The 13,242-nt window shown below is 42.1% G+C and overlaps 1 protein-coding gene and 1 long non-coding RNA gene across 2 annotated transcripts in view; one reads left to right on the top strand and one right to left on the bottom strand.

Moving 5' to 3' along the window:
• LOC140701209 (trafficking protein particle complex subunit 9-like) overlaps positions 1–13,242 on the bottom strand; it is a 722,564-nt gene that overhangs the window by 286,227 nt on the left and 423,095 nt on the right. The window lies entirely within an intron of this gene.
• Positions 262–13,046, top strand: LOC140701217 (uncharacterized). Its single transcript, XR_012080179.1, has 5 exons — positions 262–430; positions 9,673–9,798; positions 11,052–11,110; positions 11,831–11,995; positions 12,772–13,046. It is a non-coding gene; the product is annotated as an uncharacterized lncRNA (long non-coding RNA).

A 13,242-nucleotide genomic window follows, 5' to 3' on the forward strand; every position in this document is an offset into this window, starting at 1 on the left:
GTGGTTCTAGTTCTGTGCCAGGACACAGTCGGTGGCTGGGTGAAGGCTCTGGGGATGGAGACCCGGCGGGACAAGCAGGAGGGGCCCCACCTGGCTCCTCCCGGCCCCAGCGGTCAGGGCCGGTAAAGCAGGAGACCCACCCGAGCAGTTTGCGCTGCGGGCGGGAGGAGGAGGGGCGCGCATGCGCAGACGGACAGACGCGCGGACGCCGGAACCCACCCAGAACGCATGGAAGCTGGCGGCAGCCGGTTGCTCCTGGACCAGCTCCTGGAAGAGGAACACGGCCTGGGGTCTGGGCCGCCGCTTGCCCGCGGCTCGGCTGCCGCTGCCGGACAGTTAAGAGGGCGCTGGTAGGGGCGCGCTTCTCGGGGACCCGGCGGGTGACGCCTGGGCTGTGCAGCTGAGGATGCGCCCAGGGAGGGGTGCGGAGGTGAGGTCCCGGCCGCGCGTCCCGTTAGGACCCTGAGGCGGGTCCCAGCCGCCGCTGTGGTTCGTGGTAACCCCAGTATTAGTAGTTCCTGAACACCGCGTTTTTGCCGCCGCTTCTACCCGGGTTTAGGAGAGCAGGTACAGCCCCGGGAGTTGGGAGGGCGCGTGGACGGTTCCAGAGCATCTCCGACTGGCCCTCAGACGATGGCCTGCTCCTGGCAGGCGGGTGCGGTGCAGTCGCGGGGCCTCGGATGAAATGGGGACTGCCCCATGAGAGCCCCTGGATTTGCTCCCATCTTACCCGCGGCCTGACCTTGGGGGCGGCCTCTAAAGACCCAGGTTAGTGGGACTCAGGTTACAGGTCAGTCTGCTCCTGGGAGATGGGCTCGGTGCGATCAGTGTGCTGGGATGGCTGCAGCAGCAGCGGGAAATTGTTGCAACCCCCGCGCTCTCACAGGGCAGCCCCAATCCCGCCATCGCAGCTGCCGCCTTTCCCTGACAGCACAGCACCCGCCTTCCAGGAGCAGGCTGACCTGTAACCTGAGTTCCACGGACCTGAGGCAGCAGAGGCCAAGCTTAGGCCATGCGCTGGGGAGTTTGAAGCAAATCCAAGGGCTCCCATGGGCAGACCCCATAACCCGCCACTGCCTTTGACCACACCGTGCCCTCCTCCCGAGAGCAGGCTGACCTGCGGACCGTGCCTGGAGCAGCAGAGGCCGAGCCCTTGACAGGCCGTGGGGGAGATGGGGGCAAATCTACCAGCTTGCCAGGTCGCTGCCCATCTCCCTGCCGCTGCCCCAGGTTCGTGGACCACTTGTTTTCAAGTCAGTGGTTTCCTGAGAGGCAGGCGTGGTGCAGTCAGGTGGCGGGGGCTGCAGGGAGGGGTGCTGCCCCAAGGGGAGCAGGTGGACTTGCTCCCATCTCCCCTAGGGCCAGACCTGGGGACGGCCTCTGCTGCCCCAGGTTTGCAGGACGCATGTCATGTCAGCCTGTCCCTGGGAGGAAAGCTCAGTGTACTCGGGGCAGCCTCAGTGGCTGACAAGGATTTTAGAAGTGGGCTCTAGCCCAGCATAACTAACTCTCCTTTCTTCTCTTGCTTCCTCAGTTGGTGGCTGTATCGGCTTTTTCATTACAGGTTATTGCTAGATAATGAACATAGGTTTCTGTGCTATATAGAAGAAACTTAACTTAAAATCTCTTTTTATATATAGTGGCTGACATTTGTAAATCTCGAACTCCCAAATTTATCCCTTCCTATCCCCTTTCCCTGGTAACCTTGACTGTTTACTAAGTCTGCAAGTCTGTTTCTGTTCTGTAGATGAGTTCACAGTGTCTTTTTCTCTTTTTTTACATTGCACATATGAGTGGTATCATTTGGTATTTTTCTGTTTCTGGCTGCTTTCACTTAGAATGACGATCTCTAGCTCCATCCATGTTGCTGCAAATGGTTTTATTTTGTCCTATTCATGGTAGAGTAGTATTCCAGTGTATAAATATGCCACAACTTCTTTATCCAGTCATCTGTTGCTACATTTAGCTTTCCTCCATGTCTCGGCTATTGTATACAGTGGTGCTGTGAATACTGGTGTGCAGGTATCTTTTCACATTGGAGTTCTTTCCAGTTATATACCCAGATGTGGGATTGCTGGGTCATAGGGTAAGTCTACTTTTAGTTTTTTCAGGGATTTCCATGCTTTCCATAATGACTACACCAAACTAGATTCCCACCAGCAGTGTAAGAGGGTACCCTTCACTCTACAGCCTCTCTAGCATTTATCATTCATGAACTGCTGAGCGATGGCCATTCTGACTGATGGGAGCTGATACTTCATTATAGTTTTGATTTGAATTTCTCAGTTTATTAGTGATATCGAGCATTCTTTCATGTGCCTATTGGCCATTTGTGTCTTCATTGGAGAAATGCTTCTTTAGGTCTTCTGCCTATTTTAAGATTGAGTTGTTTGTTTTTTTGTTATTAAGTTGTATGAGCTGTTTATATATTCTGAAAATTAAGCCTCTGTTAGTCGTATCATTTGCAAATATTTTCTCCCATTCGTAGGTTGTTGTTTCCTTTTGTTTTACTTATGGTTGTCTTTGCTGTGAAGAAATTTATGAGTTTAATTACGTCCCTTTTGTTTATTTTTTTCTCTTATTTCCATTGCCTGGGTAGATTACCCTAGGAGAATGTTGCTAAGATTTATGTCAGATAATGTTTTGCCTATGTTTTCTTTTAGGAGATTTATCATGTCTTGTCCATCTGCATCTTAAGTCTGTACTCAACATCTGTGCTTCAGTTTTGAATTTTGAGCTTCTTAGAGAAAACCTACTCTTAGCTCATACGTCAGATTCAACATGTCTAAAGCTGATTTCATAATCTTTTTTCTTGCAGCGTCTCCACTTATTCAGTGGGATAATCATTCTTCCGGTCTTGAATACACAAAGGCTTGGAGTGGTCTTTGATTTATCTTTCTCTCACCACCCTCCACATTTTGTCAGCTTCTTGAACTGTATGTTGTTGGTTTCAAGTGTCTATTCTGATTGCTGATACTCTGATGAAGAGCTTTCATCCCTGATACATGAATTTTTCCTTCTGCTGAATTCTTGGATATTCTCTCCCCCCCTTTCAGTCAACCTAGAGTTTTGGTGCTCCAACATCTACAGTCAAGTCAAAGACTTAACACAACCAGATCTCAGCCAGGGAGTCTCGACCCTTCATCATTTTGGACTTACCTTATTTGTTCCAATCATTATGTAACTTAGCCTCCTAGGGTAACCTGTGCCTTATTAAAAACCAGGAGTCACCAGCCTTTTCCTATCCAGTCCTCAGTTAAAAGAGCTTAGAATTGCCCTGAGAACTAGTTGGAGCCCCATCCCCTTCATAGAGTCTTCCCTATTTATTCCAAATACTTCTAGCTCCTCTTTGTATTCCTGTACTGTTTATGATCAGTAGCCTGTAATCTTGGATTTGAGTACTGACTTGGTACCATTCCTGGGTGATTTCCAATGTGTCTCCTCACTTAGCTGGTAACTGGAGAAGACTCACTTGTTCAGCCTCCTTTATAACCCTCACACTGCTTAGCATCGGGCAATAACAGGCATCCAGGCAGTGCTTGCCTTCTTTATTTATTCGCAGTGGTGGTGGTGTGGATTATAGCTAATAACTATTAATTCAGTGTTGCAGTTAAAAAAGAAAGCCAAGAAAATCCAAAAAACTTTATCTCCATGTTCAGTTTAGTGCTTTACCTCAATAGTTTTCTTAAGACTGTGTTTACATTCACATAGTGTTCAGTGCTTGTACAGTTCCCTGAGGCAAGCAGGTGAGATGTCATTATGTTTGACTTTCACGTTACATTTCATATTGGATATATTTGTGTAATGACAAAACCTTATTTTATAAGTAAACAGCCGGAAGCCCAGAGAGACTAAGAGCTTAACCCAGGATCACCTGGTTAGTGTTTGGCACAGGCCAGGACCGCAGTGCACATCTTCCAGCTGATCCTCTTCCAGTGCCTTTTCATTCCACTGCTGGGAAATGTAGCCCCATCAGCCAAACGGCCAAGTCACATTGCTGCCCCTTTACCTGCCAGTGATGGCAGTGCTACAAAAAGTGGCAAAGGAAAGGTCAGAAATAGGAGTGATAAAAGACATGGAAGTGCTGGAAATGGATCCTCAACCTCCTCCTCCCTACTTGAGTGCCTCATAAGTGTCCCACTCTGAGAGTGCTGTTCATTGTTTATAACATAGCCTTAAAATCAGACTGATCTTTTATAGGACATGCTTTTATCCTGGTCCCTTTCCTGCTAGTAGTCACCGTCATGGGCAGAAAGTGCCTGGCTGTGCTCTGTTGGTCACATAGGTGGGAGGGAAAGTGGGAGAGGGAGTTGGTTGAACTGAAGCCGAGGTTTTTACAGCTCTGTTGTTCTAGGACCAGAGCAGTTCCACTCTTTCTTTCATCACCTCTCCACCTCCGAGTCCCAGCCACCCATTCCTGCCTGCTTCCCCACATGCCACGTCCTGGGGGAGGACAGAGTGGTGAGCAATGCCCCCTCTGCCCTCTGTTCTGGGAGGTACAGGAGTCTGCTTTAACTTTTGAGCTGTTTTGGTAATTGGGCATTTCCAGCTTTTCTAGACATCTCCTTTCCAGCTCTGAGAAATTGGAGATGTAACTTAACCATACATGGACTATACTAATATATTCAGTGACATTAGTGTCATGTTGTCTGTAATTGTGTTCTGTGACTGGATAGGAGGTTTTTTATCTCACAGGATGCTTCACATCCAATTCTAAAGGCCTAGAGGCTGCAGGTGTAATCCAAGTCCTTACATGTCTGTAAGGTAGACATGAACATTATTTGATAATATGACCATATGTTCATAGATTACGGTTAGTCCACCGGCTCTGTATCTAATGAAAGTTTAAATATCAAACGCTTGAAGAAAATTTGCGGGCCATGTCTTTTTGCCTGTAAGTAGTTGCAAAAACTGAAATCACAACTCTACCACAAGCCACAGTGTTTCCCAGTAGAGAAAGCCCTCTAATTTTACAACCTCTAAGTAATGCAGTGGTTCTTTGAGTGAGATGAGGGATGCCAGAGTATTTTTTGGGACACTAGAGTGGCATGACAAGTATTCTGGGACTGGTTACAGTTGAATCTCTACTTCCTATATCCTGGACTGATTACAGAGGCAATGTTAGTGCGGTAACCATCTTGTGGATGCAAGTGTAGCTAGGAAGACAACAGAGAAAATAGAAGGGATATAAAGTAATGGAGGGACTTCATAGCAGTACAAATGGTGACTTTGACACCACCAGCTGCTGATGTGAACTTGGCAAGAATTTGTGAGAAGTGGTGGGTGTCATTGCAAGCAGGAGAGTTCTGCAGCTTTTGGGGAGAACAGGCAAAGGGGAGAGCAGATATGGTGGCTATCCAGGGGCTGTTTTTGTCCTGAATGTGAAAATGTCCAGTCCCCTGTTCAATTTTGCAGCCACAACTTCACATGACTCAGGGCATTATTTCCACCAGAATACCATAAAAATATAAACAACCTGTTTCCCAAAGTGTTTGTTCTCGATCTGAGATGATTGTCCTGTGGTGGTAGGTAAGTGGGCGATGGGGCCTATTACATCACCCCCTTTCACTAGAAGTCTACCTTGCTACTTTTCACCCTACTCCTAGAGGTCCTGTCATTCTGTTACACCTAGGCCTGTGAGACGGGCTTGCCTGAATCCTCACGTGAAAAGGTATGGTTATGTGCAGTTTTAAAAAATTGCTTGGGTCATGTGGTCCTTTGTTCCTTCCAATGGAAATCACTATTCCAGAGCAAATAGTATGCCTCTATAGAAAGTATATTGTTTGTAAGTTGTCTTCAGAGGCTTTGCAGTTGGTTTAAATATTTGCTTGGTGATGGCATCTTGATTGATTGAAGGAGGCAACCCTCACTAGGGGCATTGTGTGCTTTCTGTCTGAGAGTTCCTTTACTGGCAGCAGAGTGTTCGTAGGCAGAGTTAGAAAGTTACCTGGTCTGAGAAGCCGAATTTGCCCGCAGCTGGGAATTGGCAGAAGAGTCTGTTATGGAAGGAAAGCTTTAGGATTATCTGGTAACAGAGTTCTGGGATCCAAACCCTGGGAAACCTCAGCTTTTGTAGAGTATGTTCTGTAACAATAGGCTATAGGATAATTTTTACACTTGTTATAGGATGTAGAGTTGGGGAAAGGCTTAAAAGTGAAAGAACCTTAAAAGAGAATCTCCGAATATTTTAAAGAAGACAGTTTTCAGAATGAGAGCTTTTCTGGAAAAGACTAGCTCTTCACTTCACAGGGGAAGCAGGGAGCAGGTGTAACTGCACTTATGGTAACTTAAAAGGTAAACCTTACCCTCCCACTTAGCTGTTTCCTGGTGTAGGTTCATCTCCCACATCTGTAGTTTTAGACCTGATGTGTCATTTTCTGGTACTCCATTCTGCTTCTTAGTGAGAGACTGACCCAAAGTCACATAGCAATTGAAAAATTGCACAAAGGTCTTTATTGTTAAAAATGTAGACCTGTGGCAGGGTGCTGCATTTGCAATTGACTTTCAGTACAGAGAACACTGAAAAGAATGCAGTGTTATTTCTTTTTTTATTCCTTTAAGCCTTTGAATAGAAGGTTTTCTTTGCAGAGTTTCTGGAGTACATCAGAACAAGCAGAAACTAAAATAGCTTTAAGAAAGCTCCAGTATAGACTTTGCTTATAGTGTGGTATCTGTCTTATGTTAATTCTTTAAAGCAGGAAGTTGTAACTCTCAATTTCTTAAGCAAATATAAACATTCTTGACTCTTATTGACATTCTTTGTGGGGTGAAGCTGCTTTTGCTTCCATTCTGAGCATTGAAAGGCCTTCTATGATACTTCTACCAGTCCTCAGTATTTTATTTTCCCTCTGTTGTGAATTTGTTTTTAAATTTGAAGCAGATATAAATATCATTAACTTGCTACATATGTAGATATTCAGTGTTACATAGTCAGAAAGTTTGTGTACATCACACGTATCTACATAATTCCCCCCTTTCCAACTGTGTTCCTGATGAAAGGATGGTGGGAAATGGCATTATGGGGATATGTCTTACAGTACACAGTGTTTCCCCTGTTCCCTCTACCATATCTGGATGTTCTTTCATCTTTCAGCTTCTAGACTTACTTGCTCTTTTTCTTAAGCCAGGTGTATCTCATCCCCCTGCGCACACACACATGTGTACACACACACACATTCTACCGTAGGGAGTAGCGTGCACCATCCAATTCTCCCACTCCAGCTCTGGACCCACCCACTGGAGGCAGTGTCTTGCATGAATTCATTTGTAAGTTGCTTTTTAAAACTCGAGTGGTCAGGAATTAGGACTGATATCCACACCTACTAGGCAGGCCCTCAAGGACAACTTCTATGGTTAATGCCAGGTTATCTTAATGTTTGACTACCTGGGTTTCATGTCTTCCTGTGCCACCTGTGTGACCCATGATTCCCACATTTCTGTCTCCTGCTAGAATTTTTCTCTCCAACTCTGGACTCTTACAATCTTCTACTGATTTGACATCTTCAATTGAAACTCTGATATCTTAAAAGCAACATGTGTAAAAACTGAGCTCTTTGTTCTCCTACCCCCCAAACTGGTTCTTCCTGCAACCTCCCCCATTCAGTTAGTGGAAACTTAATCCATCCAGCTGCTTGGGTTAAAAAGCTTAGAGTTACTCTGACTTTCACTGACATACCACATGAATTCTGTCAATAGATCTGGTTTAACACTGCCTTTAAACCATATCCAGAACCCAGCCACTTCTCACCATGGCTCCTGCCTCCACTGCTGCTTCCCTGCCCTGAGCCACTGTCCTCTCCTCCTGCACAGCCCTTTTCAGAGGCTTCCCACCTTTCATTTCTGACCCGTTTCGACTATTCTCACCCGGCAGTCAAGTGAGCCTCGAAAACCTAAGTTAGATAGTGTCGTCCTTTGGCAGTGCCTCCCCATTTCACTCTGGGTAAAAGCCACAGTCCTTACAACGTCCTCCAAGGCCATACAGGACCTGCACTGACCCTTCTCCGCAGCTCCAGCCGTGCCCCCATTCTGGAACATGCGAGGTGCGCGCTGCCCTTGGTGATGGTTATTCCGTCCACCTGGGACTTCTTACCTCCAAGTCTTAGTTCTAACCTCAGTCCTCAGTGTGGCCTGCTCTGGTATTTAATACAACATCACCCTCATCCCATACCCTCAACTCTCTTTACCTTGCCCTTTTTTGATTTTTCCATGGTTCCTCTTTCCTAACATGCCACCTCCTCTGCTGCTCTGTTGTGTGAATTGTCATCTCCACCCCCATCCCAGCTAGACTCCAACCAAGCTCCGTGAGGACAGGAATTTTGTTTTGTTTATTGATCTATTCCAAGTGCCTAGACTAGTCCTGGGTACATAGTAGGCAGTCAAAAATTATTTGCTGAATAAAGTTAAAGACTATTTTAAAAATGAATCATCCTTTCAGGAACGGGTGAGGATCGGAAGCTGCATGAAGGAAAATGGTGCAGTAAATAATGATATTTGCCTGTTGTTCTTTGTGTGATATATATATGTGTTTTAGTCTTAATTTGGTATCCCAGTTTCTTAATTTAATAGCTGTATTAAGGTGTAATTTACAGGCCATAAAATTCACACATTATAATTGTACAAGTCAGCCATTTATCTATTTCTAGATTTGTGCAACTTTGTCCTCATAAAGTCCCCTTGTGTCCGTCCATATGCAGTTTGCCCTCCCCTCAGTGGCACCCTGATTTTATTTCTTTTTTTTTTTTGGCAATCACATCTCAAATGGATAATTTACACAGCAGTACTAATATAGCTTTGCACTTTTTGAAATGACACACTTAAATATGAAATTAGCGGTCATTGCTGAATGTAGGTAGCATATCCGACATTGGTGAGAAGAATGGACTTGAGTGTCAGACTGGCTGCAGTCTTACTCAGCTCCACCATTTACCAAGTTACCCAAATTATTTTCTGCCTCAAGCTCTTTATCTGTTATATGGGGGTAATAATAGCAGCTTACAGAGTTGTTGTGAGGATTAAGCAAACAGGGAAAAAAAATTTAGTATAGTGGCCTGCTTATGTTATTACCTAAGAAATAGCCTTGCAGGTAAAGGGCAAAATTCAAATCAGTTTCTAAAGTATATGTAAAATATAATCCAGTTCCTGCCTGGTTTGTAAACACGTATGCCTACTGAAGAATTTAAAAGCAGGCTAATTTCCAACAGAAAAGATCATTTCTCAGCATTTCTTTCAAAGATAGCTGCAAAATCACTTACTAAATGTTCCATGCCCAACTCTTACAGAAATTTGACACCATGGACGTAATTATCTACATTTTTGTTAAAATGATTCTGACCATCAGGAAGTGTTCTCAATTATATTTTAGCCTTTATGCTGAGAAATACTGTGAGACTTCTTCTAAATTAATGGGTGGGGGCATTCATCGTAGCTCTTGTAGCCTGATAAGCCTGCACTAAATTATCTTTTTTTAACTTTTAATTAAAGTAATAAATTAATTTTTCGCTGGGGGGTGGTAATTAGGTTTTTATTTATTTATTTTATTTTTAGAAGAAGTACTGGGAATTGAACCCAGGCCCTTGGGCATGCTAAGAACATGATCGTCCACTTGAGCTATACCCTCCCCCCTAAATTATCTTAAATAAGGTCTTTTTCTCTGTTTTGTTAATTTATGTACAGATGCGCAAAGCAGGGTCATCAGAAGCCTCTCAATCACGAAGATGATAATAGTGAAAAACATTGCGCAGTGACAGTGAATCCTTGGCATATGAAGAAAGATTGTAAAGTCCTGAATGAATTAAGAAGGTACTGTTACATTAACATACATGTAAGCATGGCTCTCTTACCTTTATTTTTCACTTTATAATGAAGATAATCCCCACCCGTCAAGGTTGCTTTGTTTGATAGAGGGCATATCTAAACCCTTTTCTGCAAGTTTTTTAAATAAGAAAGAGCAGCTAATTTATCAGAAGTGTGAATGGTGTAATCTGGTCTGTCTAGTATGGTAGCCACGAGCCACATGTGGCTATTGTGAATTGAGATGTTCTATAAGTGGAAAATACATAATAGATTTTCAAGACTTTGTACAACAAAGATAATGTAAAATATTATTAATAAGTTTTAAAAATGTCAATCACACTTTTGAAATGATAGTGTATTGGATATTTTGGGATAAATGTAATTATTACTGGAATTAATTTCACTTATTCCTTTTTATTTTCTAAATGGAATTACTGGAAAATTGTGACTTGCACTATGTTTCTATTGACAGTGCTGGCTTCTAACTTATTGCAAATAATATGAAAAGAAAACTTTGATTAAAATTTTTGTAATTGAGTCGTTGATTTACATCATATTAGTTTCAGGTGTACAAAATAGAGGCTCAACATTTTCATAGATTATATTCCATTTAAAGTCACCATAAAATAATGGCTATATTTCCCTGTGCTGTATGATACAGCCCTGTAACCTATCCATTTTATACATAGTACTTTTTACCTCTCAATCCCCTAACCCCTTCCTGCCTCCCCTCTTCTCCTTCTCCCCATTGGTAACCACCAGTCTGTTCTGTGTACCTGTGAGTCGATTTCTGTTTTATTATAGTCATTAATTTGTTTTATTTTTTAGATATACATATAAGTTAATACATAGAATATTTGTTTATCTTTCTCTGACTTATTTCACTTAGCATAATACCCTGTAGGTCCATCCATGTTATTGAAAATGGCATTATTTTATTTTTTAATGGCTGAACAGTATTCCATTTGTGTGTGTGTTCATGGTATGTATATATGTGTGTGTATATATATGTATACATGTATATATACATATATATATATTTATAATATACCACAACTTCTTTATCCAGTCATCTGTCAGTGAACATTTGGGTTGTTTCAGTGTCTTGGCTATTTTAAATAGTGCTGCTGTGAACATTGGGGTGCATGTGTCTTTTTGAATTAAATTTTTCTCCAAACATATACCCATGAATGGGATTGCTGGATCACACGGAAGTCTATTTTCATTTTTTTATGGAACCTCTCTTCTGTCCTCCATAGAGGCTGCACCAATTTACATTCCCACCAATCGAGTAGGAGGGTTCCTTTTTCCTTAAAAGGTAAAAAATTCTCTACATTTACCTACCTTCCTTTCAGTTTAGGACACAGTTTGGCAAAAACCAGATAGAATTTAATAGGAGTAAATGCAGTATTTATTTTGAATGTCCATGCATTATGGATAGATATGTTATTGATGAGTTGGTTCCCTATTTTTGTAGGTGCAGATGTTTTTATAGCTTCACAGACATTTCAGTCTTGCAGAGAGGAAAATTTCTTTTTATTTTGCTGAACTTGTCCGGGTGTCTTTATCGGACTTGGCCCAGGCCTGCAGAGGTGAATACACATCCAAACCTGAACCATTTGAATGTCTGCAAGATTTTAAGAGTCTAGAATATCAGATCTGGACTGTAACTCTGGTAAATGACATCAGTGACTGGACTCAAGAAAACTCCATTTGAGGACAAAACCTTTCATAAGCCAAAAAGGCTTTGAAATTGTGGCAAAGCCAGAGACTTTTGTGCACCACTTATGGCCACAAACCCATGAGGACAACCACAGGCCTTCTGGAGTGCCAAGGGAATTCCATGTGAGGAGTCCAGCACTCACAGGAATCCAACAAGTCCCTGTCTGCCAGAGCACTTTCATTGCTACTGTGCTGTTTTGAGTAAATGTCTTTTCATCAGGTTCAAATTGGTTTGTTGTTATTTTTTTGCATAAAAAAAAACTTCTTGTTCCCTGGTGAAAGTAAAAGCCTAACATTTTCTGATTTCTTTTGACAGAGAAAACATGAGCCTGTGGATCTAACCTCATCTGTGATGGTCTGCAGCTGGGAGCAACCAGATCAGTGTCAGTCCCCTTGCAGCCATTGGCTGGGAGCCTGCATGTTCCTTGGAATGGTATTTGAAACATGTCACACTAGCCGTGCCTTCGCTGTGGGCTGGGAGGTGTGTCAGTCAGAATCTGCATTATGGAATGTATGTTTCAGATCTACAGTTAGGAGATCTTTTTTAATAGCCAGAGAATATAGTCATAAATATATCTATTAATGTATTTATGCAAGAACCTTTTTAAAGATTTTTTTATTATAAAAAGTTACCCCCCAGAATTGAAAATGAAAGAACAGTGGAATTAAAAATCATCTGTACCTTAATTATACATAAAGAATCATAAAATCCTTCTAAACTTTTTTTGTTCAAATGAAGATATTTTTCCCTTCCAAAAAGGAAAATTATTATTTCACATTTTTTTGCTTTCTCATTTTATTATATATTCCATATCAATAAATATAAATCTTTTAAATCCCTTTTAATGGCTGTTTAACACTATATTGAACAGATATGTAAATAGTCCTAGGTTTCAGAAATTTAAAAAATTGTCATTACAATACCACTGCAAAGAATATTTTGGTGTTTCTATTTTTAGTTACTAACTTGGACTAAAAATTAACAAGTTTGCTTTTCTTCATCTAAAACATTGGTTATTTGATGAAGGAACTGTAAGGATTTTAAATAACTTTTCAGTAATTTCAACAAAGAAATTATCTTTAAGGCAAAAATGTATGATGGATTGCAAATCTATTTTTATTATATCTTCACTTTTACCAGTGTGACATATGTGTGTGTTTACACAAGTGCTTTAACTACCAGCAACGTAAGAAAAATCTGTGTACTAAAAATGTGAAAATACTTTCCCGGTTTGTGTTTTCATTCTCCCAATATAGGTTTTGGATGACAAGCTTGTATTTGCAAAAGTACACCCCCTGTGGGAGGTGTTCTGTACATACGCTGAGATACTGCACATAATATTGCCTCTGAAGCCCAATGATCTGAAAACCCGGTCCTCAGCCTTTGATAACTTCAGATGTTTTATGAAAGTCCTCCAAGTGGATGAAAGTATCAACAACCGGAACAAGAGCTTTTCTTTGCCCTATTTGAGAAGAGCTCAGTGAATGACTTTTATATTCAGCATAGAGATACATCCTCCAATCCAACCACCAGAAACCGCATTGTAAGTCTAAACCGAGTTTAGCTGCTGTCTTGGGGGTGATTTAGAACCTGCTGTTGAATTATCAGTGATTTGGTTTGGTTGGTTTGATTTGGTTTTTAAAAGCTGCCCATAAAAAGGAAAAAAGAGAAAGAAAAGAAATATGCCTACAGATTCCTGTTAGGATAGTAAACAGTGGCTGGTTAGT

The sequence above is a fragment of the Vicugna pacos genome, chromosome 14 (genome assembly GCF_048564905.1).
Source record: "Vicugna pacos chromosome 14, VicPac4, whole genome shotgun sequence".
Classification (NCBI taxonomy): Eukaryota; Metazoa; Chordata; class Mammalia; order Artiodactyla; family Camelidae; genus Vicugna; species Vicugna pacos.